We start from the raw sequence: 22,071 nt of genomic DNA, 5'->3' as shown, positions 1-22,071 counted from the left end.
TGAAGAATGCTGACCTTGGCCATTCTAACAATTACAATAGGGTTTCAGTGCTAAGTGCATGAACCCCTATTAAGAGGACAAAACACAAGACAGGAAAACATAAACTGGGATTAAGACACCTACGCTTGGTTGTCAGCAAAAACGTTCAAATAATCTGTCTGCTGCTAGGACATGTGTGCCCTATAGAGGCATTACCCCAAACCTGTTCTATCAAAATATCACACCACCTCTGATGCAAGTAGGGATAACTGAAGGCTAGAGCAGTGGGCATAGCAAAATATCAGGGCATGTCGAAAGGTAGAAGTGTAGATAAAGTTCTTTAATTGGTTTGGGTCAGGGTTAGGGTTTAGTTTTGTAAAAGCATTCACCTTTCGACATGCCACCTTTTGCCATGCCCTTTACTTCAACCTACATCTACCCATGTCAAGTCAGCTCAAGTCACCTTTATTTATATAGCGCTTCCTACAAAATACATTGCGTCAAAGCAACTGAACAACATTCATTAGGAAAACAGTGTGTCAATAATGCAAAATGACAGTTCATCATTCAGTGTTGTTAAGTCTGTTCAGTTTGAATAGTGTCTGTGCATTTATTTGCAATCTTGTCAATGATATCGCTGTAAATAAAGTGACCCCAACTAAGCAAGCCAGAGGCGACAGCGGCAAGGAACCGAAACTCGATCCCACTCGAAACCAGGCTCAGTTGGGGGGCCAGTTCTCCTCTGACCAGACGAAACCAGTAGTTCAATTCCAGGCTACAGCAAGTCAGATTGTGCTGAAGAATCATCTGTTTCATGTCTCCTCTGATGAGCCAATGACTGAATTTAAATGCAGACTTTGGAATCAGCTTCCAGGAGAGATCAGATGTGCAAAAACAGAAGCCACATTTAAATCTAGACTCAAAACACAATTGAGCACTGTGCTGCATCATAACAATTGTGTATTTTAAATTAAAATTAAATTAAATTAAATTGATGTATTTAGCAGAAGCTTTTAGCAGAAGCTTTTATCCAAAGTGATTTACAGTGGATTCGGGCTATCAATTTTTACCTATCATGTGTTCCCAGGGAATCGAACCCCCAAACTTGCAATTGATAACGCAATGCTCTACCACTTGAGCCACAGGAACACATTATTTTATGTATCCTAATTTTTTTTTAGCCTTTAACTGTTCTAATTTATTTTAAATCATTTTTAATCATTTTAAATATTTTATTTTCTGCTTTTATTTTTGTGATTATTTTTTATTCATTTTTATGTACAGCACTTTAAATTACCATTGTGTGAATGTGCCTTTCCTTTTCTTTATGTTGTCTTCATCACCTGTTTCTGCTTATTGGTGGGCTGCATAGATTTAAAGGCCTGGACAGTAAAACATGTTTACATTTTATTATGCATAAGGTCAGTTCAATGCATGCATATAATTTACATTTTTATTGAGGTCAAGGGCATCTGAAGACAGGGAGATCTTAAACTAGATTTTCTTCAGGCACTTGCTCTGAAGTCCTGGTCCTGGCTTTGGTTTAAGTCAGTGACAGGAACTTCTAGGCAGTGATAAGAACATCACTGGGCAGCCTGAGAAAGCCTTTCTAAACTGGCTGTGCTGGCAGCAAAAGAAAGAAGACAAGTCCAAGTACAATCGAATATAAGCAGAAATTGATGACTATTAAAAGAGAAATAATAATATATATATTAAATGTCAAGCACTCTGAGCAGTGTATTGCAGAGTGGCATGCTTCACGTTTTTTGAATTATTTCATATTTTATATTACCAAACTCATGTTAAATATCTTGTCTGCACTGAAAGTCCATGATGAATGTTTTTGAGGTATGGCCGTAAACTCACCCTTAATTTTCATCCCTGTCCCATTATTCTCCAACTGCCTTTTTACATGTGATACAGAGTGCTCTGTGAGACAAATTGGAGTTTGGTGGACATCAGTGCTTCAATCGGACTCGGCGCAGTGCCTCAGTGCATCAATGCTTCATTAGTTTTACCAGCTTTCCAACCAGAGGAAAAAAAGGTGTCCCACTTTCTCCCTTTCTTCTTATTCCCACTGCTCTTTAACACCCAAAATCTTTTTCTGCTTACTTACGATGAGAGCTAAACTGACCCATGTTCACTGTTAAGATTTAGTTGCAAAATGAGCAAATCAGAGCTGCAGGACTTGTTGCAATGACATAATATCAATATGATTTCACAATTTACAGAACTATCACATTCTAAGGGGCCTCCCATGGTTACATTCTGAGAAATCTAAATAGCCTTATATATAAATGTATTTAAACATTTAGGAAATCTATTTGTCTTCCAGAAGGTGTCGCTGTTTCCATTCTCAATTCAGCTGAATTTATCATCCAGAGATGCACAGAATACAACCACTTTTATGTACCTTGTGTATGAGAGTGACACTGGAAATTCCAGGACAACAAGATGAGCCATCTGTATTTTTTTTTTTTTTTTCAGGCAGGATATTTTCTGGAGGGGCCATTTAGGTAAATAAGTGCTTTACACACTAAGTAATATTAGACTTAAAATAAAAAATCAAATAAAAAAATTGTGATGCATCAAGGATCCTCCAGAGTCTGAAATAATAGCGTTTCAAGTCCGAATGAACCCTGCCTAATTTGTGAAGGATGGGGGAGTCCCATGTTATGTCTTAGTGCAGGAAGTGATGTCAGATTATTTTCCTGTGTGGCAGTTATTTACATGGGAGGCGTACCCAATATGATTGACACAATGACTGCTAATCTTACTGCCCTCATTTGTTCAATGGATCGAGTGATTTTAGGGATTGGACATCAGTGTGGGTCTTTCTTATTCAGCGCTTCTGGGTAGTGTGGTTTTCATCCACTGCACTCAGGATAAAGCAGATGAGAGAAAGTGATGAGAAAATTTTATATATATATATATATATATATATATATATATATATATATATATATATATATATATATATTATGCAACAGGTTGCAGGAATACTCTCTATTTATATTATGCAACAACAACCTGATGTCACTGATGCAGTAAGTGTGAATATATGCATTAATACACAACTAAATCTAACTACCTGAAACCACTTTATCCAAACACCCATGTAGACTCATTGCACATCTGCGGGTTATTCCCGTTACAGATTTCTGCTTAACACACAGTTATCTGTTTGTTCTATGCTCATCATTCTGATCAGATGCTCTTTATTCTAGACACGTTTACATCGTACACTTCATTAGAGGAAATGCACTGCAGATTTCACCTAGGAACTTGTACCCTATCTACCCTATATCTATTTTTTTTTTTCTCACACTCGTTCTCTTCCCCTGTTTCACTCCTGGTTGTTCTATTTGTGTCAATAAAACTGGGTTATTTATTTGGAGCACGAAGCTGAAAGCAGCCAAAAATTCACCACAGACCATGTGCATGTGCACACATCTCTATACACGTGAGTGAGATCACAGGTGTGTGTTTGAGGAGGGGTGTGTGTGTGTGTGTGTGTGTGTGTATGCAATGACCAACTGATCTAGCTGATATTTAATCTAATATCCGTGAATAAGGTATTTGTAAATGTGCACATAAGCACTACACTGAATCCACTCTATTGCACCTCTCACCCATATTCCTAAAAGAATTTGTGAGAAAAAAAAATATTTTTTTATATAAATGAAATTGTATTAAAAGTAATCTAAGTGATTTCTACTAGAATATATATAAAATATTCCCACTACCTGACAGCTATGGCTGAAATAAGTGTCCTGTGACTGTCTAGACTGAAAAACAGTAAAACGAAATGAAAAGTTGGAGCTGGCACACACTTTTGTAGCCAATTTAGTTATCATGTAGCAGTTATTTTTATTTATTGATTTATTATAATTTTCTGAGGGTGGAAGTTTTGAAGAGTTGTTATAATTATCAAAATGGATGAAAATGTTCATACCACATTTATTTATTTATTTATTGTGAGTTTTCGTAGGTTAAGAATGTTTCTATAGTATTAACAGTATTACAAATGTGTATTTTTAGCTGTATTATTAGGAATTACTTTTATTTTTAAAACAATTGGATTTCTTAACACAAAAATGTCTTATTTTCCTGAGTACTGTCTATATATGAGTCCGTTAATTTATCAATCAACCAATCAGTGATTTAAATGCATGGACTATGAAAACTAGCGTGAACAATGACATTTCAAAATGAAGCAAATTAATCCTGTTTTATAGGAGTCCTATTATGTTCTTTAACAAAGTCTTGATTTTGTTTTGGGGATGTAGTAGAACAGGCTCTCACACTAGGTTGTTTGAAAAACACATTATTTTTCACATATTTTACATTATTACAACACATCTCTCCCCAGTCTAGCATGAACGGCTCGAATAGTTCCTGTACCAAATGAAGGCCCACCTTCTGAAATACTAAATGCGCTATGATTGGTTAGCTGGGCCAGTGTGTGTTGTGATTGGCAGCACTCAACGCCTGCTCGGGAAATGTCACACCCCTTACCAAAGCCGTCTGCCAGCTTCAGTGTAAATATTGTGTCAAAATCAAATCAATTTGAGCGCGATTTAAAACCAGATGATTGTAACCACTCTAAGTTCATCTTTGATGAAGATGAACTTAGCTCAAAATTAACTTAACTATGCTCAAAGAGCATCATTACAGACTAACTAAAGTTGAAAAAGTGAAAAGCCTAATAGGACCCCTTTAATTTGGAATGGTACCAGTAATCTCTATGCCCTACGAACCTTGATTTTCCTATGGCGAGAAGCAGGGAGGATGGAGGTCCATCGTATCCATATTGTGCATGCATGAAATCAATTTGATCTAAGTTTCACATTTTGCATATATTCCAGTAAAGAGAACTGACTGACACCGCAGTGTTCCGGTAATGAATGACACATTGTCCACATCACAGGAGTGTACATTCATATGTGGAGACTCTAAACTCAGCATCTCTGTGTAAATACTGGCATGCGATACAGTGCGACTTCATTTGCCTTACTAGCACTCATGGGCATGTGAAGCTGGAGCTTTACAGACATATATATATATATATATATATATATATGTATATATGTATGTATGTATATATGTATGTATGTATGTATGTATGTATGTATGTATGTATGTATAATTTTTTTTGTCTTGTTAGGCTTGCTATCCTGACTTAGATTGAACGAACATCTAAGCCTGCATCTCTGTGGGGGTCTCTGTAGTCTCCCATAGGCCTCTCACTGATGTATGTAGGACACAGTCTGAGGTGGGTTTCTATCTATGGAGAGGTGTTGAGTGTCTGGTCAAGTGGGCTTTGCGTGATGGCTTCTGTGGGAACACTTCAACGTAGTGCTGCGGGGAGATATTTTCCACGTGTGGTGTTAACGTTCAAACCTGGGTCTAACCAAAATGCCATTTCCATCACCTCACCATTGCCTCTGCTGAGATCCATTTTAATGGCAGTTCAAACATTTTTGTCAAAACTTTGAACACTGAACATGTTTTTGAGACCTGTTGGCTTTTTATACTGTTAGCAATTATAACCGTAATTAATAAAAATAACAATAAACAACAAACTCTCTGTGGAGGACCCCTTAAGGTGTGATAATATTTACTGTTAATCAGCAAATTTAAAAATGAAAATAGAATTGATTCACATCAGGGTCAAGTTGGATACGCAAAAATTTGCTGCAGTGACCAACAAAAACTGCTTGGTTTTAAAGTGAGTTCTCTGTGAGCTGCGCTTCATACATTTCTATTCTATTGATAATAGACAATGGTGCTTTTTTTGTCTGCTTTGTTGTTCGAAGAATTAGGAAACACGTGTTTAGAGTTTTAACACAACACAACCCATGATTTCTACACAGGGGGACACCTGCCCCCACCAATAGAATGTGATTGTTACTGAGGGGGATTCCGTAACCCACTCCACCCCAGAATGTGATTTCAAGGGGGCCCAATGCAATATACTGTACAAGGGGCCCAGTGATGCCATTGACTAGGGGCTCTTGTAGTCATTTGCACTGCTTGTACTAAGGATTCCTATGGAAATATCAATCATGGAGGACCATGACAGTTTGAAGGCCTGATCTCTGGCTCCACATAAAAGTCTGGAACAGGCATTTAAATAAAATACGCCAAAATTAAAATTCTATCATCCTCAAGTTGATCCAAACCAGTATGCCTTTTTTTCTTTTGAACACAAAAAAAATATGTTTTGAAGAAAGCTGGCAACCAAACAGTTAAACGTACAGTATGGGATTTTTGGCCACCAGGGGTTACTCAATCAAAATAATAACATAAGACGTACTTTGATGACGTCGGGAAAGAGCGTAAGGCTCATGGGAGTTGTTGTTCGTTGGAACATGCACTCTGACGCTGCCTATCATTCCTCACTCATTGTGACAATCACGTCTTTTCGAATGGAGAAATATATGAATTATGAGACCCCATCAAATCAATATTCCATCTAGCTAGTAGTAATATATGTAAAAAAAAAAACACGGTCCCCTTTCGTTAATAATTATAATTACGTTTATACTATGAAATCGAACAAGATAGTGAACGGCATTTGAAGCTACTTTATCCAGCTAAATATAGAACAAATGTAGATTTACAAGAGAGCTAATCCGTCTGCGTTTTACACAAGACATCATCGTTTCACAAAATATACGGATAGATACAGTTAGCTGAATGGATGCATACCTGTTTATCAGAATGCAAGCGAGTTCGGCATCTCTCTGTAGTTTCAGCTTGTCACGAAGCTCTCTCTATCTTGGAAATGCAAATCCAATATTTACTTGTGTCTTGTTTCTTATCTTGTCCCAAAACCTTCTCGGGTCATTTATTTCATCCATACGTTTGCGCTTCACAGAAACGTACAGGCAAAGCATAATCATGATCCATAACGAAGTTATTGATTGAGGTATAAATACGAATATAAACAATATAAATATAAAATATAATAGTCTCGATCAAGGCTGGCTACTACTTTTTCTTCTTTGTCTCGTCTTTGCTTCTGTTCACCTTTGTATTTGGCGGTTCCGCAGGAAGTTAGATAAAGTTTATATGACGCCATAGACGGGCGACAAAATGGAAATAAAGAAACGTGGCATGTCTTCTAATTAAACTATAATTTTCTCCGGATTTGAAAGTTCATGGAAACTGTCGGGATAATGTAAGTACACAACAAAAAAAAAATATAACATAGATATAGTGATTTCTGCTAATTTTAAAGCAGACAAATTACATATTGCGCCTTTAACTGCCATTGACTTCCAAAGTATGGAACAAATGCTATGGAAGTCGATGGCCATCAGATGAATTATAAAATGACAGAATTTTCCTATTTGGATGAAGGACTGTACATTTCTATGCCCAAGACCTATGATCATAAAATAGTAGGCTATATAGGGATAAGGATATGATGAATGTTACAAATATGAAATCGTTGAATAGTGTGTGGACACACTCACATAGTCGTCTCCTGTCATCCAGTGGCAGTTCAGTGCTGAAGGCACATTACATAACACAGCACTGACGGATTATTGGCCTTGTGTCCGCAACCAATGAAACTCCTCTCTGAAAAAGACACACAAAAAAAAGATGAACCATCTCAGAGATACATTGCAGTTTCATTAAAATATTACTATTATTGAATCAAGTTTCTGTAGTTCGGTAGTTACTGTAGGTAATATGAAATGACATGATATTTTTTAGCTGGAAAAAAAGTGTATTGTAGTCTAGTGTGATGTAATTATAGATTTAAATAAACACATAAAATCTAAGTGGATTGGCCAAAAAAGCGCATAAACTGCTCTTCGGTTAAAAGCATTACTCTCTCGCTTCCAGCGCCCATTACATAATGATTGATGACATAACACCGTACTGGCTCGGGACAGCGCGAGCGCAGCGCGAGCCTGGACAGAGTCATTGCGCGCGCCAGAGGCCACTCGCTCTATTTATCCAACAAGTGCCCGTCCGTTTCTCTCGTTCTCTCTCTCTCTCTCTCTTTCTGGGACCGTTCAACGATTTGTCTTTGCCTTTGAAATGTCAATTACGCATGCTAGTAACTACATTAAAACGACAGCGAAGCGGAGGAACGTGTAGACATAATCCTTCAATGTTTAGTGACCAGACGCGACAACTTTTAGGGAATAATTGAAAATGGCAATGTGCTTGCTAAAACGTTTGCGGCGTCCTGGTCGTTAGTGTCAGCAGTTGTCTTTTTTCCCCTCTGTTTTTAATTTAATTTTTATTTTTTAGTTGAATTTTAGTTCAATTGCTTTAGTTTACATACAACCACTAATCACAACTAAGAGATTCGGTAAGGAGGTGTTGGCGAAGAGAGTTTTGACAGGAAAGTAATGGAAGATGATGAGCCCGCATCGCCGGACCCGAACCACGACACCACTCAGAGTAAAAGAGGTAAGCGTGTCATTGATTAACCCATTACATACCTCAATACTGCGTTGGTGAGAAATAATCTCAGATTACGTGTGTGTGTGTGTGAGAGAGAGAGAGAGAGTGAGAGAGAGCGAGAGTTTCACACACTTGTGAAACGTGGAACAAATTCGCACACACATTCAGTCATAGATATGAGACCAGAGGCACTCTAAAAATACACCCTTTATGCGACAGAAGTGCCTGTCTGTGCGCCAGCAGTCCTACACTAACCCACAGCGTTTGTGCCAAGCCTGTGCCACGCGAGCCAGCGAAACCACAACGCTGTGACTTCTGTCACTTCTCCCTCTGATCCAGCCTGCATTCGTAAGAGTGTGTTGTGCTGGCTTATCTATTCTCGTTGAACGTGCAGTGTCACTTTCAACCATGTCCTCAAAAATTATTTTCACGGTGCTGTTGTCAGTTAGTATTCAGCAGCTCAGACGTTTGAAGAATTCTAATTAGCTACATTCTTAAAAATAGGTTCTTTATTGGCATTAATGAGCTCATTTAGAACCTTTAACATTGATGGAATCTTGCCATTGTACAAAATGTTCTGTTATAGTGTAAACATGTTCTGTAGATTATTATTTGAGAATCTAAAATGGTTCCAAAATCACCTTTTGGAATCTCTGTTTTTGAGAAGAATTTAAGAAAGTGTCCTCTCTAAATGTTTAAAAGCAAGTGTAAAAACAGTAGGCCTGTAGCCAGGTGTTTTTTTTTTTTTTTTTTTTTTTTTTTTTTATTATGTTTAACTTATATTAAAGTAATGTCCATAATATAAATGGACATTATTCATTTTGTGCCAGAAATGTAAAGGTCCACTTGTTTCTCTGAGAGCAGAGGGAAGAAACAAATAATAAAAAAGAGAGAGAAAAAAAAAGTCAAGGAAAGCGATACCCATTGACCAGGTAACAAAGAGATACGACTATACTTTAGTTACTGAAATGAAGTTCCCTCAAGGGTGTCTTATTAGGATCTTGTAACCCAATAGGTCTCTTCAGGGCCTTGTTCAACCGAAAGAGTATTGCTTTAAATGGAAACTGGTGTATTGGGTTATCTGAAGTTGAACTTCTGGCCATTTCACTCTTACGAAATTCTTTCAATGAGATCAGTTTGTTCAGTGACCTTTTTCTGTGTAAACTAAGTTAACACAGACATGTAGTGTGTTAACCATTAACCCCTTTCATGCAATACATGCTTAGGCAAAATGTTGTGTGGAAAGTATCTTATTTCATTTGACTTAATTAACATTATTTGAATCAAGATCAGATAAACAGTTTGGCACAATATCATTGTTTTTACATACATTTTCAGTCTAAATCCCATGAAAGGTTGTTGCACTTTAATATATTATACTAGATTTGTCTGCTCAATGTTGTATTTTTAACTTTTAAAGCTACACAAACAGTTAACATAGGTTTTGCCATAAAGAACAATAAGAAATGCATATAATAAATATTTTACGAAAATATAAACCCTGTGTCATACACTCTTGTTACGCACCTCTTGTCTTATCACTGTTACTCTGTCTTCATGCAGCCCTTTATCAAACATATTTATCCCTGTTCTCACACTTCCCCATCTGACACTCCCTTTCTGCTCTTCTCACTGAATCATCTAAACACACTTTCCCTCTGTTTTGAACTCCTCCACATACATTTTCTGTTCTGTTCTGTCTGCTTCTGTTCTTTGATGAGCTCCCACTTGCACCTGTGTACTTGCACCTCAGATCTCTTGTGTACATCATGTAAACTTTCTCATTCTGAGTTAGCATCTCATCCCTGTGTTCACCTGTGCACAAGCTAGCGCTTATCAGCGTCTTCGTATTTTCAGTCATAGAAATTGACACTTTTAAAATCAAAGTTACTTTAAAGCTTTTTATGAAGAACCATTTTTTTTGTTCTTAAATTGGTTAAATTGCTCTTTGGATATTTATTGCAGCTTATTCAGAGAATAGGTTAAGACCCCGTGGGTTCTATAAAGGAATGTTCCGGGTTTCGGTACAAGTTAAGATCTGTCAGATGTCTTTCTTCAGTGAAGAAAGCCCATATAATCCCCTTATAATTGAAATATATGGGACAAGACTTTGGAATTACATTGATAAACATTGTTTCAAAATTATTAGTTACATTATATGTTAACATGAGAGCACTGTGACAGAATCTGACATTCCATTATAGGGACCCAGGAGGGTTTGACTTGTCCCCTGTTAATTGTCGATTCGGAGAGTCAATATGGTGGTCTGAAGAAGCTACAAATTAGCATCAATAACTTCAAATAAGAGACACTTCTCACAAAAAGAAAGTTCTGTCATCATCACCATAATGTCATTCCAAACCGGCATGACTTTCTTCCATTTTATGCATCTATAATATGCATTTATACATCAAAGAAGATATTTAGAGAAATGTCTCAGTGGGTTTTTTGTCCATTCAGTTGAAGTCAACGGGAACCAAAACGGTATGGTTACCAGCATTCTTCAAAATGTCTTCCACAGAGGAAATAAAGTCACATGTTCAGATCAGTATGAGGGTAAATAAATGGCAGAATTTTTTTTGGGTAGTGGGGGGGTGAATTATTCCTTTAAGCTCATTTCTGTTCCATAGATGTCCATTGCAAATGCACTACTGTACTGTACATGAGATGATTGTTTTTACAAAATGAGCCTATACCTAAGCTTAAATCAAGCTTAACCTGTGTTGAACTCATTCATTTAGTGCTCAACCTTACACGATTTTCTAAAAGAACTAAAACAACTTTTTTTTGGAGCTTATAAATGTTCTGCAGCATCAGGTTGTAAAATCCTTGGGTCTTTTCAAAACCTTTATGTATTTAATATTGTGGTCCCTCCTGAGAACTGTACATCACCAGATGCGTTCTGTATATGTTTGCCTTCATGATTTTCGAATCTGTCTTCTTTACACAGTAGAGTCATCAAATAATTACTTTATCGGTCCTCTGACATTTTCTTAATGTTTTAATAACTGCCGCTTCTAATGAGAAAGCAAAGCACTCCGCTTTCATGAGCATAAGCAATATAAATTAGGCCTTGTGTGTGGATGTTATTACTGAGGGTTTATCCACCTTTAGTTTTTATATCATATCCACAATTTTCCGCTCCTGAATGCAGAAATCTCATTCAGTCTCTTCTGATGTTAGATGGCTCTGTGTTACTAACCCTAAGACTCATTTCTCATTCAGCATTTTCTCTTGCTTTTTGTCTCTATCTCACTTTCTCTAACCTACCCTCACATCACCTTGCCAGAAATACTGTAAATAATTCTGTGTGCGGTAAGAATGGACATAATCTGGATTAAAGGAAAGATTAGTGTTTAGCGAGTGTCTTTGGATTCCTGATCTATTTCCAGAAGCCGATTGGCTAATCTGAGATCCAAAAGCTTTACCTCCACTACCCCACTACACAGATTACCTGTTTTCACACACACAAACCAATCGTATAGATTCACACACATTGCAACACTCTTTCTTGCCAAACTAAAATGTGAATATGGTGATTACGAAGGTAGAGTGTGACATTTGACTAAACGCGGGGGAGATTTTATACAGGTGGGAGTGTGAACGAACTTTAAAGACTGAACAGAGGAAGAGATGGGTGCGAGACGAAAGGAAACCACAAAGTAATGAAACACCCAACGACGATATGGCATGTGTTACCTTATAGCGGTTATTGAATCTACATAGATGAGGCAAATCTTGAGACTCGTGATAATGTCAATGGCTGTCAACTGAAAACTGAAATAACTTTGATGCTCTGTGTTGTATCTTTACAGTTATTTATATACATTCAAAGCACTTTTTAAAAGTTATAGTCTCTCAGGATGGGTCAGTTTTTATGGGATGTTTGTTGACTTGTGGATCTCTCTTGTATAGCAGCAGGGGTCTTCAGAGACTTCTTGTTATAGAAGAAAAACAGAGGACTACTGCCAGCTCACAGTTCATGTTTCCAGCATCTTAACACCCTGCAGCTCTTGACTGGTTACCCACTGAAGCTAAGCAGGGTTAAACCTGGTTAGTACTTGGATAGTTGACCTCTTATTTCACTGTCCAGGGACTTAGCTGTGTTTAAGGGCTGCCCCATTTTCAAAACTCCTGTTCACTAAAACGTCGCTCCTCATAGAACGTCCCAGAATTCACCAGTGAGCACCTGCTCCTCACTCTACATCTTTTTCTCAAATATTTATAGGACTTTTTTCAGTCTGTTTAGTGATCAGATTTCGGATGAGCTTATATTTCAGCAATGCTGTACTTTTCATCACAGCTAAGTAAGATGCACGATAAACAAAATGAATGATGGTCCGCTGTGGTGACAAACAACGTTGATCAAGGTCCTTGCTAGTTCCGAAGTTTGTTTCATAGTAGACTGATTCATATCATAGGATGCTTCGATGCATCATAGATGCAGGTTGCAGAGGAAGAGGCATTAGAGAAGTCAGAAGGGGCCCTGCGGTCTGCATGGGTACTGGTCGTAATGTGGACACTGCCTTTTCTGGGGCATTATGAGGGTCATTGCATCATCTAGGTCGTCGAGGAGATTCCCACAACTTGTGCTACATGCAAAAGTAGAAGTAAACATCTATACAACTGCATAGACATTTCGTTTTGTCACCAGGATTGATTGACTATTTATTGTATTTCTTTTTTTATCAGATGTGTTTAAGTTTAGTTGTTAAGTTAGTAGGAATCCACTCCATACCTATCAAAACAGACGTTTTTTTGTTCAGCATGAGTTCATCGACTAAGTACTTCACAATCACGAGTCCTTTCATTACTACCAACAAAGTGGATGACACAGTGAAATGAATGGGACAACAAATCTGATGTCAATATAGATCTGTGCATTAAAATTTTGAGTATAAAAACTGATTTTAAGAGCAGTGCTTACTTATGAAATTATGTTGGTTTAATATATTATTATTAACAGATTAAATTACATTTTTACATTTTTAAATAGAGTACCAATAGTTTTTGTGTGAACTGTGAACAGTGAACTGTGATTTTTTTTACTGGTATTGTGACAACACTAGCCAGGGCAATCTACAAGATTTTAAGATGTTTAAGATGCTCTAGTGTTGCGTTTGCTGTATGTTCATGCACAGATATCTCCTATTCCTCCTTTATAATGAGTCTTGTTCTCTGTGCATGGTGCTTTCACAATACGCTCAGTTTTGGGGATGTTCACTGTTTACCTTTTTAATGCTTTTAAGCTTCAGTGTCTTCATAGATCCTGTTAAAATCACACTAACAGCAAAGAGATGGAATGCAATCACAAAATCATGTAACTTGGAGAAAAAACAAAAAACAAATACTAAGTGCATAAAGATCTGTTAACTTCAGTATGGTTCCTTTCTGTAGCCCTATTCAATGTGTAGGAGAGCAGATGACTTGTTATAGATATTGTACACTGTAGCTGTCACCTGACAATTGTTGTTCAATGCAAGCAAGACAATGATAACAGAGGCCTACATGTCAGTTTGCCCTATCTGTGTTTTTCAGTGTGTCTAGACTATTACTTTCTTGTTTTAATGACTTGATTTGCTCATTTGTAGATATGTGGTTTTGTATTTGTATCTACATTTGAAATTGCTATTTTAACAATAATGCTAGACACATAGTCTGCATGCACACGTTTGATCGTTAAGTCAAGCACTCAAAATCTCTCTCTTTTTCTCTCTCTGGTCCTGTAATAGCTGGATCATGGTCAAGTACCTGTGCTAGGTGACCAGAAGGAAGCGATAATTAGTGTAATCAGGGCTTGGCTGTGTGATCCAACTGCATTTAGATCTGTTACCATGCTGCCTTATATCAATCATTCAGGTACCTCAGAGAATCCTTTAATCTGTGATCAAAAGATGAATGTCACTGCTCCTTTACATCTATACTCATACATACACTCAAAAATGTGTAATTGTTTTTTGTAGAATGTGAGAAAATCCAGAGATTTGACCATCCCACTTACTGAAAATGGCACCGGTCATGGTTTCTTTCTTTTCTTTCTTTCTTTTTTTTTTTGCTATTAGGCAAATCGTGAGATGGAGTTGTGAAATACCTGCTTTGAGAGTCTTTGTTTCCGAGTACGTCTGCAAGTCGCCACGCACCTATTTGTGTGTGTTCCGCTACATAAGCAAAAGTGACTTTTTCAAAAAGCCACAAAGCCCTTCAAAGAGGGAGAAAAAGAGTGAGAGAGACAGCCGGAGTGAGAGACAGAGAGAGAAAGTAAGAGAGACAGAGGCCGAGTCTTCTTCCCAGTGATGGTTATCGTACCTGCCTTATGTCTTCAGACAGGCACACTGCTAAAAATACCTATCGGAAACGGCCAACAAAGCATCAAATCTGAACTTTCTCAAAGTGTGGTCAAACGTCAGACAACGGAGATTGCCGTTTGTGCTCATGTGTGGGCTTGGATGGGGGTTGAGTGGGCTTTTTATGTAAGTGATAATGTGTGTTTGTGCTTTCATGCCAATAAAGGCATGCATGTGTGTTTGTGTACATGTGTTAGTGTGTGTACACGCATACATTTTATAATTTTAGTTGTTCAGTGTGTGTGGGTGTGTGAATAACACTGAAACTTTCCATGAATAGGGTCTTAACTTAGCCCTGGTACTCTTTAAAAAATGCTGGGTTTTCTTCAACAAAGATATGCTTCAGAATGTTAATCATTACTGATATAGTGTCTTTCTTTTGATGAACACAAAATAAGATTGAAGAAGTTTTGGAGAACGTGGGTAACCAAACAGTTCCTGGTCCCCACTCACTTCCATATAATAATTTTTTTCCGTACCATGGGGACCATGAACTGTTTGGTTACTCACCAAATCAACAAATATTTTTATGGTCTAAGTATATATAAATTATATAACTATAATATAAACTGTAACTCAGTAGAGTCTAGCTAGTTTGGGACCAAAGTTTGGTTTGTAGTTATTGATAAACTTTAAAGGGGGGGTGAAATGCTCGTTTTCACTCAATCTCCTGTTAATCTTGAGTACCTATAGAGTAGTACTGCATCCTTCAATCCTTCCATCCTTCAACTCCAAAAAGTCTTTAGTTTTATTATATTCATAAGAGAAAGATAGTGTGTACCGATTGTTCCCGGAAAAACACGACCGGCTGGAGGCGTGACGTGTGGGCGGAGTTAAAGAATCACAAGCGCGAGTAGGCTTTTGCGTTGAGACCGTTTGGAAGCTGTGACATTACCGTGAGGAAAAAAACATCATCCAAAAGAAACCATGGCTAACAGTCAGATTCAGCCGTTTATTTATGATCCAGAATCAGATCCAGAGGCTGAAACTGAACGAGAGCAGCAGCAGCAACAACGTCTCTATGTGGTATGTACTGAAACTGTATATATTTGCTTAGCGGTTTTGGAAAATGACTAAGTTCCACTTTTTCGCGTTTTTTTTATTATTATTTTTTTTAAGCTGTACATGTGGAAAGTGCAGTTTGATGCCAACATCGCATGTTGTTTACTTGATGTGCTTACGCGCCGATAGCTAAGTTAATAACACAGAGATATTTGAAGTAGTTTTACTCACCGCCTGCGGTTCCAACACACGATCGTGACCCTTTTTCGTTTGGATTGAATCACCCTTAAGAAATAAACGATGTGCAAATCCGTCGTCAAACTGGGCCTTGTTTGTAAAACAAGCATCTTCGAAATGCAGGGAACAAACAAAAACACTTGCACAACTTGCACAAAAATAAACTCCATCCACTGGTCCCTTAATGCTGTTTTTTTTTTTTGGTAATCTGTGCAGGGTTGTCTTGCCCTGGCAACCAAAAATACACTCCTTTTGTGACATTTCGCGACACTCTCGCTCTGATCAGTGTGCTCAGCCTCTCAGTGCTTTGCTCTACGGGAGCGCGCGCTCTTCCGGCAGACGTGCCCTCAGGACCCATATAAGGAAATTCCGCTCCATCTAACGTCACACAGAGCCATACTCGAAAAAAACTTTCCGAAACTTGTGACAAACCGGAAGGAGTATTTTTGGAACAGAAATACTCCTTCAAACGTACAACTTAATTTTTGAAACTGTGTCCAATAGCACTTCACCCCGCCTTTAAGGAAAAATATTAGTTTGATAATTATGATCTATGGATTAACAGGGCTGAAAGCTTAACAAATGCAACTAGTTTAAAGCTGAATATAAAATATTTGGTGATTAAAATGAAACTGAATTTTTTTATTTATTTAAAATAATAATAATAATAATAATAATATATATATATATATATATATATACACGTAGAGACAATATATTGTGATTTTCACTTTTTTAATGTAGTGACTGATGTAGTGACATGACAAAATCAACAGAGACATTTGACATGTTTACAGCTAGTATTTTCATGCTATATTACAGTTATGTTGGATTTTATATTTAACATATTAAGAACATGTATAGTTGCATTAAACATATTAATTGCCCATAACTGACTATTGTTTTCTGTCTCTCTTTAGGAAATCCAGTGCATAAGAAATCCCATCTAAGTAAGTACAACTGAGAATCTCAACCATCACTTATGCACTGTCTGTTCCCTTTGTGTAGCTGTGCTATTATGTTGTATAATAGAGTATAATATCAGTTTCCTAGTGTGTGCATGCGTGTTTGCATGCTTTGAGAGGTGGCTTGTTTAACCCCCATGCATGTTGTTTTTTTGCATATCAGAGAACCCCTCCATTGTGGTTATAGGAGGGGGGCCTATATCAGTGTAGCAAAGCGGTGCATTATTACACCTGTAAAGAACACACTCACACAATGCACCTGTATCCACATATATTTTTACTTCAGCCACAAAAGCTGTATGTTTAAATGTGAGCAAAGCTACCGTAGACACGCACACACAGGTGCGCACAGCTATGGGTGTGTGCATCTGAATGAAGATAAGATCTGAGAGTATTTTGGTGAAAAGATGCTGTTTAAAACTTTTCCCGCCTCTGTGTTTGAATACAAGCGTGCATTAAGTATTTCTCATCTCTTTCTCTTTTGCGCTTTCTTTTTCTTTTTGTTTTTGCATTTCAACTTGACCTTCATGACAGCGTCCACATAACCTCTGTATCATTTTCAAAGTCTTATATACACATCGTTTAGCAGTCAAATTCATTTTATAAAAATGTTAGGAAAAAGTGTGTTTCATATCATATTAGTGTTCAGGCTTTGTTTGAGTGTGACTATAGGTGGATTAGAAAACAGGCAGAGCGTGGTTGAACCATGATTCATAATGAAAAGCAATAATAACACTCTGCGGCAACAATATCACATGACGATCTTAACCATGTTGTTTACACCAATACACTCTGCCACCTATGAGACCAGCCCCATATCCTTTCTCAACGGTTCGTCATTAAAAATAATAGACAAAAGACAAGTCAGCTCTTTACAATTAAAACCCTGCATGTCTTGTTTAAAGGGTACAAAATCTGTAATAGGCATACAAACCTGTACCATTTAGGCACTAATATTTACCTTTAAGGTACTAATATGCACCATTTAGGGGTAAATAAGGTACATTTTTAAAGGGTACCGTCCCAGAGACAGCTTTTGGCCTTTTTTTCCCCTGCGAGCACAAACCAAGGAACAGAAATGATTCAGGAGAGTTTGATAGTGTTTGGGAGTTTTTAATTGTGTGTCCACTTTTGGAAAAAGAGCAGGATAGAGTGAGGAATTCAGGATTTCAGAAAGACACATTGAAAACACATACAGAGGTGAGCTGCTCACTGCTGAAATGGAAAGAGAAAGAGAAAGAAGAGTCCACCTATAGACGGACAGAGAAACAGCACATGAAGTTCTTCAGAAGAGACATCATGATCATGCGTGCGCGGTAGAAAGAGGTGTATCTATCTAGAGTTTGAAAGGGACAGGCCCTCTCCCTCTTTGTCACTCACGGATACAAAACACACACAAATACTCTCTCTCTCTCTCTCTCTCTCTGTGTCACCTACGGACAGACAACCACCTAATCTCTCTGTCATCTCTCACTTACGACAGCATCATCTGTTTATTGGTTTGATTAACTGTGACACAGAGCTGTTAACCATACTGAGTGATTTTGACCTGTGTCTTCACCAGAGAAAGACAGCAGTTCACACATGCTGTGAAGATGATGCGAGGTAGGCATTCGTGTTTTTTTTTTTTGTGTGTTTGGCCTAGTAAGTATGTATTTCACTAAGGTTTGTGCTGGTGTGTGACAAATGTATGTTAACATCACATTGGATGCATCCTCATGTCTTTGTAATTTCAACTTATATCGCAAAGGACAAGTTGCAAAACACCTTTGTGTCCGTTTTGTTCTTCCATCTTGCTCCTCAGACTCTAGTTTAGGATGTAGTGATTATATACTTTCAGATTGACCTTTTTGGAGTTTCGCTGTGTTGTTTGTAGTTGTACGTGACTCGTTCCACCATATTAGCAGGGAGATGAATCGTCCGAGGTGTCATGAACCACTGAAGTCAGAGCTGGATGATTCACATCATGGAGGATGAGATCGTATGATATGCAGGACTTTGTAGGAATACAGAAAAGCAGTGTAGATCGGATTTTGAGATCAGGATTTTGACTTATAATTTCTTATAAATTCAAAATGCCTTTGCATTGCCTGATGAACCTGATGACCTCATGACGGATGAAAGATGGCGTGAATGCACAACATAATAATCAATGTTTGTAATAGAATCAATGTGCCTTTTATAATTTAAAATGCTCTTAAAATATTCAAATTGACTTGATAAGACGCTTGTGCAGGTTTAATATATTAGAAAAGTACTTAATAGAAATTTTCCATGCAGCTACATTTGTTCTTATTCTATTTTTCATACTTGCTTCATATTTACCTTTACCTTATTTATTAATTTATTAATGGCTTTAACAGTAGACTCATGGGTAGTGTGTGTGTGTGTGTGTGTGTGTGTGTGTGTGTGCGTGTGTGAAGTGGATCCAGCGTGGGTGTGTGACTCTACTCATTCTCACTGAGTTTAGTAATAGGGATTTTCACACATTTAACATCAAGTATGCCATTTCCATTTTCACAATTCATATTAAAGCACAACATTAGTTTAGTCTAAAATCTGGCTTGACATGAAAAAGCCAATAATCAAGTTGATATGGAAAGTACCCTGTTTAAACTCAACTTTCTTCAATCTGTACAAAATCTTAAAAAATAACAGGACTTTTCTGTGCAAACATATGAAAAACATAATCATAATATCTCAATTAAGCTAAAATAACCTAAATTATGTATTTATCAGTACTTTTACAGTGTTTCTTGACAAAAAAAATATAAAATAAAATAAAAATGATGCAGATAATCATTTAGATTTTTTTTTTATAAATATTAACTTTAGATAGATCCATGCACTCATAATAAATTGAGACAGTATCAGTTCATCTAGATTGGTAAACAGTTAGTGAGGAAGCTAGCGGAATAAGCCACAGTATCAGTTGATTATTAGTTTATCTTGTGCTTTGTGGCTGTTATGATTAGTACCACAACTATAGATATGATGAGGAGCCTACAGATAAAGGCCTTTACGTGCAGATTATCTCATTTATAAAACGAACACTGCAAGATATGGTCTCGCTTTCAGAAACTGCCTCAATATAACATCCTCAGTTCTGAGTCACTGTGTGTGGCCATAACAGAATAAAGGCGAAGTAACTGCTAAAAGGATAAAGACGAACTTTAACTCTCCCTGTATTTTTGTTTACTTTATCCTGAAACCCACACAGACAAAACCTGAGGACCCCGAGAGTATCAGATGATGTTCGTTCATGAGGCTTGTGGATGTGGACACCGTTCAGAAATGACTCTTTCACAGGCATTTTTGTACAATCCCCTAAAACTGAATTTTCCGTAGCAGCCCACATATCGCATGCGGTTAAATATCTACTCATCAAAATTGCTACAATTCAAGCAGAACTTGCTGAACTCAGCTGTGCTGTATCTTATCACTTTGCATTATCTGATGCAGGTTTGCACTGAAGCTCTCGCTGTAGTCCGGCACCCTACTGAAAGCACTGAAAGCGTGTGTGTTTGTGTGTGATTAAGAAAAGTACTTAAGGCACTATAAAAGAATTCCAGATTCCAACCACAACTGAGAGTGTCTCACCTCTTGCATTGATTTTCATTTTAAAAAATTACATTTTCTATTGTGTACGTACTCGTGCAAATTCTTTTGTTTCTCATGATCTTAAAAAGCTTCAGTGCTGGATAGATATACGTAAACTGTCTACAATACTTATCCATTTCTTTGCTAGATACATTTTTTACAATTTATAAACAAATACTGTTGAAAAACATCCCAGGATGCACCTCATGAAGTTGAACAGTGTGCGTTGTAAGTTGTAAAGTAGGCGAGTTTCTTTGTAGAAACTAAAAGATAGTTTTGATTTTATTTCAAATTTTAGTCACTGCATCATTTCCACACCTCTATATGTTACTTCATATTTTAATAACTTTAGTATTTTTATTTTTATAAAAATTATGAAAACTAATCATGTCCAGATTGCAAACGCATGTGTTTTTTGCCATAGTTATGCCAAATTTTTGTGTATCAGAAAAATATCCTTTCAATACAATAAAATGTTTAAAGATTTGTAAAGACAGTCCTTAGTGATATTTTTTTATTTATTTGAATTTCTTTATTTATATTTTATTAAAAGCTATAGTTAAACTTTTTTTTAAGAATTTGTTTTGATGATATGCTTATTAAATTGTTATACAACTTATTTAAGATATTTAAGAATAGAATCAGAAGATATCTGAACCTTATGAGAACAGTTCACTCTTGTTCTTCTGCACAAACGCCTGAAAGGTCTTGTTTTTATTCTGTATTAGACAGAGAGAAGCACTCCTTTAGTCAGTCAGACTGAGGCAGAGAGGAAGGTGCGAGCAGAAAGACCTTCCGGGATAGCTGTTTTGATCTCTATCCGATGAACGCAACTGGAAAGAAAATTGTTAGTTTTTATTGAATACACTTTTTGGTTTTATACGCACATTGAGAAAACATGCAGATGAGGCATTTTGCAACGTTGCACTAGATTCTAACTGCACACACACACACATACTTTCTGAATTTACTGCCAAATGAACGCTTCGCCAGCTGCAAGACTATTCTGCGCTGTGGTCACCCGTTCAGTCCCTGTGTGTGAGTCTGTATGTCGACACACACACACACACACATGTGTGTGTATGTGCACAGGTGTGCATGCAGAGCTTTTGTTTGAATGCTATTTTTCCATCCCCTACATTTTGGCTTGTTTTTCTTCATTGTTACCAGGTAAAACAGTGCAATCAAAAAGTTCAAAAGTTTATGAACTGGCTTATGTTTAAAAAAGTTTAAAAACATATGGAAAAAAAAATCAGTCTACATGTGTTTTCATATTGACCAAATGCTTATGAAACTGAATGTTACAAAAGGAAAGCTGAAACTCATAAATGTGCTCAGCACACTGATATATGTATAAATTTGCCTTTTTTTTTTTTTTTTGCCTTTTTCACTCTTGTTCTTAAATGTCTTATTATATCCAACTTATGACTCTGTGACTAAAGCCTTGAAAATCCAAAAGATATTCTTTCCCTCTGAATTTACCAAGCTTTTTCAGACCGATTAAAAAAAAAAAG

The 22,071-nt window shown here is 37.0% G+C and overlaps 1 long non-coding RNA gene across 1 annotated transcript; it reads left to right on the top strand.

Moving 5' to 3' along the window:
* The first annotated feature begins 7,892 nt into the window (after window positions 1-7,892).
* Window positions 7,893-18,562, top strand: LOC113069340 (uncharacterized). The gene is made up of 3 exons (XR_003279708.1): window positions 7,893-8,415; window positions 16,913-16,942; window positions 18,522-18,562. It is a non-coding gene; the product is annotated as an uncharacterized LOC113069340 (long non-coding RNA).
* The last annotated feature ends 3,509 nt before the right edge of the window (window positions 18,563-22,071 follow it).

Source organism: Carassius auratus, unplaced genomic scaffold (assembly GCF_003368295.1).
Source record: "Carassius auratus strain Wakin unplaced genomic scaffold, ASM336829v1 scaf_tig00001521, whole genome shotgun sequence".
In the NCBI taxonomy this organism is placed as follows: Eukaryota; Metazoa; Chordata; class Actinopteri; order Cypriniformes; family Cyprinidae; genus Carassius; species Carassius auratus.
This window is presented reverse-complemented; position numbering and strand designations above follow the sequence as displayed.